Raw genomic sequence first — 5,849 nt, 5'->3', positions numbered from 1 at the left:
CTTGTATGTGGATTTGTTAGACAGAAACTGAAAGAAGCCCGACGTATATATGTATGTATATATATGCGTGTGTGTGTGTGTGTGTGTGTGTGTGTGTGTGTGTGTGTCTGTATGTTTGTCCCTCCAACATCGCTTGACAACTGATACTAGTGTGTTTACGTCCCCGTAACTTAGCGGTTCGACAATAGAGACCGATAAAATAAGTACTAGACTTACAAAGAATAGGACCTGGGGTCGATTTGCTCGAGCATGGCCGCAGTCAAATGACTGAAACAACTAAAAGTTTAAAAGAGTAAAAAAGAGAGTCTGTTTGGCTGGCACCAAAATAGCGCGAAATTGAAAGGGAAGATTAACCACTTCACAGTAATTTTGCAAATCTGGACCATTGTATGTTTTAAGCAAAATAGGATACAATTTTGCATTGAATTGTGAATGCAAGTGTATCTATAGTTGAATATTTACTATTGTATTATTTACAATAAAACAGAATGGAAAATGTAAAATCGATTCTGTAATTTTGTCAGTACAACTACGTACTATTGGTTTGCGTCCCTAATATAATATGTTATAAGCTAATATAAAACCACGAAAGTAGAAACATCAAACGTGCGCACATGATTAAATGCGAAATATTTACTGAAATAATATATACTACGACTAACTTTCTGTTATCTTGTCACTAGAACGGTGTTAATAAAAGACACAGACAAAATATTTCTTCTCCTAAGATAATCTTTCAATGATTGCTCTTTGTCTTTTCAAACTGAACATAAATTCAAGGGGAAAGAAAACCAGACAATGCATATAAATATACAAATAGATTGTATAAAATAAATGGAAAATAATTAAAATTATTAATCCCGTGGCAGGCGGTTCAAACAATTTTCTGGTGTACTTGAGACTGAAATGCAACGCAAGCGCACATTTTTCTCCATATGTCTAAAAGATCTGATTCATGTTTGCGATGATTGAATTAATTTTATAAGTCATTTAAGCAATATGTCAGCTGCATAGTAACTTAGAGATATTAGGTAAAAAAAAAATCTATCTCCAAAATCCATATTCTCCATATTCATCAATTCTTTATCCAAATGTACATTTTTCTTCAATTTGTGTATATTGGAATTTATCATACCAGAGTAATTAAACGTTTTAAAATGTCTATGAATTGCACTAGATTGCAATTGATTTAATTAACACTATTATCAAACAGCAATATTTCTTAGTAAACCTATTGTTTTTTTAATTAAATTAAAAATATAACGAGAAATAAACGAATGATTTGTGATTTTTTAGAAGTGGAATCCTGTTATTTTGCTTGAAAATGTTTCGTTTCTCTTTCTCCTGCATCTTCAAATATATATTCATGAACCTTGTCTAAAAATTTCATCTAGATTCATTTACTTTGTAAATATATTTATGAAGTTGGTAATTATATTATGTTCTCAGTGTAAAAAAAACTATACGTACCATTTAAGATATTGTAATTTCTAGAACTGTATGCGTTTCTTTCTGATAATTAAATGAAAACATCACCATTTAAATCCACTTACTTGTCAAATTCTTGTGATATGCTGAACATGAACGAAATCTTTTTTTTTTCTTTTGTCATTTTGTTGGTTTCTCATATATGGGTAATCTAATACAATATAAACGATGTACTTTCAAAATGAGTAAGCTGTTTAAACATATAACACGTTTAAATATTGATTTAAATATATATCTGAAATATTATCAGATTTCGAGAAGGTACATTCTTTCATTGCAGTTTACAACGGAAATATGTACTCAAATAACAATACTGTCAGCCAGTCTACTGAGTCAATCTACAAATATACTTCATGTACTTTAAATTATTTAAAGTTTGAACGTAAGGTTTCGTAGCGGTGTGTTAGAACAGCTTTAACATTTTTAAGATGGCTATATCAAATTCAGCATGAATCACTGCAGATTTGCTACCAAGTTTCTTCAATCGTCTCAAGACGCTTCTGGCAAGCGTTATATTGGACATATGCATCTGGTGATAGTTGCGCGCGCGCTGAAAGGCTAGTCGAATATCAGTTGAAGCCGATGAACGCTCAGGTCAACCAGTTTCAAGTTTTAGTGTGATGTTTGGAAACGCTTTAGGAAAGATTTATGGTTAAAGGACTGAACCCAAGTGCAGCTGCAATTAGCTGTTTCATCATGACAGCATGCCATTCCATAACTCCCCAAAAGGAAGCAACATTTGAAAACGGATAACATAATGTTCATTTCACATTCTCCATAATCATTCGGCCTAACTACAAGTGACTTTGCAATATTTTCCAAAATAAAATTGAGGTTGGAAAGGTGTACATTGAAATGATAGGTGAAATCTTAGCGCTATTTCGGTTGTAAATGAATGGTTTTCCAGACGACGTCTTCTACAGTGGATATGACTCGAGCACGACGTGCTGTAAATATTATGTATGCATCCAATGCCTCTGTTGTAGAGGGAAAGGTTCCTGAATATAAGTTACATACGAAATATGTTATATACTGGAACGTAAGTGCTCATTTTGCAGCCGTTGTCTGTAACACGTCAGGTACCATCTCTTATCGTCTTTGTTCATTTCTTCCATATCATCCATTGTATTTCTGATTTATGGAGAAAAAGAAATAATGTTAGAAAATTGTTAAAAACAACACATACGATAATTCTATACAGATTTAAAGGTTGCTTGTGCACAGAAATTTTGAGAAAGATAAAAGCAGTGCTAACGAACTAGCATTTCAATTATCGGTTCTAAATTTTAACAAGCATATATCAACATTAAGTGTATAGAATACAAAGAAGGCTCTATATTGTCGCTAGGCACGCTAAACATGAGTAGTAAATTCTTCCAATTATACTACCGTTTACAAAAGGACAGGAAGATCGTAGTGTATTGTGGTCTGTTAAGAGCAACACTCTGAAAAACAAACAGAGACATGTATGATCACAGAATAACTTTTTCTCTCATCGTTTGACATGCGAAATCTGAGATACACTACTAGTAGTTTAACGTCCACAGTGTTGTAGCAAATAATTAGTAGACATTCAACACATCACATCCAACTTCCAGCACAGATTAGCCGATAGAATCTAACCGAACAATGGATCGCCCAATGATAATGATGCTTACTTAAAGACAATTGGCTATCTGACTAAGCCGACTTGGAAGACAGCAAAGCGAGAACCTTAAGGGAGTAGCAGTCAATTCTGTTCGAAACAGATCCTCGAGTAAAGTATATTTAATTTGAATGAAGCATCTACGTATACAATACAAAAAGCAATACAGAAAGCTAAAAGTTGAATAGAGTAAAGATCTATTTATAGAACGCAGGTTTAGTGTAATTAATTGCAATAAACTGTACTCACTCAATGATAATTGTTCAGGAAACATATAAAACACATAAGTTGTGTCGGATTTCAAAGGCTGAACCGTTCAAAAGAATAACTTGGTTTCTGAATTATTATCCGATCGGATAGTAGTATACTATCATTAACTTCAAGACTATTCTCTTTTGTATGATATTTAAAGCGTTAGTGATTTAAACCACTAACACTTGGAAATATTCGTATAGTGAGCCTTTATAATTGATTTATGCTGAAACACTTATGGAAATATTTACAGCTAAAGTACAGAACCGAAGGGCAACTGAAATTGGCTAATGCATCATGACAGCACGCCTTTTCACACCTTCAAAGGAAGCAAGTTAATATTCATTTCATACACTTCCTAATCATTCGGCCTACATACATGTGACACTGCAATATTTTTCCGACGAAAAGTTGAAGCTGAAATATGTGGAATCCAAGCGGTGTCTCGGTTGTTACTGGCTGGTTTCTAAAAGCAAATCAGATAATTTAAATTGCTTTTTTGAAAAAAAAACAAAAAACTGATGACATATTTTGAACAGTATATGTGTGGGAGTTACATTAAGTAGTTCTTTAAAAAAACAAAACATAAAACGAATGTTTCAAGCAAATATTTTAAGCAGATCAAAGAAAAAGTTAGTGTGGAAAGCTTTTATTCTCGGAATATAAAAGGAGATAATTAGTCCATGATATCTCTATCAAGCTAATATATTTTAATTTTTAATGTTATGTTTTGGTTGAAGTTTATATATTTTTATGTATTGTTAAGAACTGCAGCATATTTTGCATGGTTTGTTACAATGAATATGTCTCAACTTTTCAAAAACAAAAAAGGAAAGAAAAATCTTAAGATCGTAATTACTCGTGACCATACAACAATATTAGCGTAATTCTTCAGAAAGGAAATTATTTTATACACAGATTACCTAACTTTTATTTCTACAATATATTCTGACAGTCAAGGCACTTCCTTGATATGATTACTATCAGGTTTATTTTTATCTTCTATTTACTTTATCATATTTATTTTGTTTTCTGACCATTCTGTCTGAACTAGAATTTACAAATGATTTACTTAAGTTTGAAAATTCGAATAACATTGTTTTCTTATTTTATATAAGGTCGCTTATCACAAAAAGAAAATCGTACTAATTATTAAAGATATTCTGCCAAAGACATCTCATCATTTAAGCGAAGTGGAGCAAATAAAATCTCGATGTCTACAAGTGCTGATTGTGATATGTTGTTTTTTCCATCACATTATCAACAGACTGTAAAATGATCTGATTAAGAAATATCACGATAACAAATCAATGCATTTGAACGCAAAAAAATTGGCACGTCAAGTACTTATTTTCTTTTTTTTTTTTTCACCCATTTGTCGACTGAAATACAAATTGATTGTGACAAAGTGACAATATTATCAATGTAACAAGGAAGTTCTCATCAACTGGAAAACAGCGATTAGCTTTCAATATCTGGTTGAAACAATTTTCATGTACATGCAGCAGCCCTATATCTACCTCAGAACAGGCGGCGCGTATATGTGGTTCTATGTGGGTTGTGGTGGGTGGCTACAATACCTTTACACTCTCATCCGTATTATTTTCCTATCCAGTCTTCAGTGGCACGTTGACACAAGTAGATACTACATCGCTCTGCAATGCGTGCAAACATAAATTATTCAACCCACCAACCCTTTTGATCATAATAGAATTAAAACTAACCGGATGCCATTAATAATGATGTTTTGCATTGCAATCTCAATTGAAAGACTACAAACATTCATGATTGGGATATTATTAAGATATTATTGAGTACCCCTTGCCCCATAAATCGCAGCAACATAAATTTTGCGATTTATGTCTACATTACATCTTGAGTGTAGAGGTGGATGATCGGTGCAATTATTTGTCCCATTGTCCATATAGATTCAGAACATCTGATTCAAATATGGATGGCAGTTGTTGCAGTTATTTTCAAGATACCAAGATATAGTTAAAAAAGCTCCTCATGACTAATATATTATTGGCCGGAGTATTAAACCATGTGATACAAATATTTCATCCAGGGTGTTGTATTGTTCAGTGAAGTAGTGGGTGATTTTCTTCCACTGAGGACTATTAACAATACTGTTGGGCGTTATTTTAATCACACATTTACAAAAATCCCCTTTTTTACATTTCCTAGTAATACAACAAATGAAACATGCAGCAGAAGCTAAAATACACATATATTCAAAGATAAATTATTTTTGTGTGTGTTACAAGGTACCAATGAGCAGTGGACCAGACATCTTCATTTTTTAATATTGGACGCTGATTTAAATATTATATCGTTATAAATAAAGTTTATGAAATACACATACACACATAAACACACAGACACACACACACACACACACACACCCATACACATAAAACACATACACACCTATATATATATATATATATATATATATATATAT

The sequence above is a fragment of the Octopus bimaculoides genome, chromosome 4, assembly GCF_001194135.2.
Source record: "Octopus bimaculoides isolate UCB-OBI-ISO-001 chromosome 4, ASM119413v2, whole genome shotgun sequence".
Classification (NCBI taxonomy): Eukaryota; Metazoa; Mollusca; class Cephalopoda; order Octopoda; family Octopodidae; genus Octopus; species Octopus bimaculoides.
The sequence above is the reverse complement of the archived record's forward strand: the minus strand, read 5'-3'. Positions refer to the sequence as shown.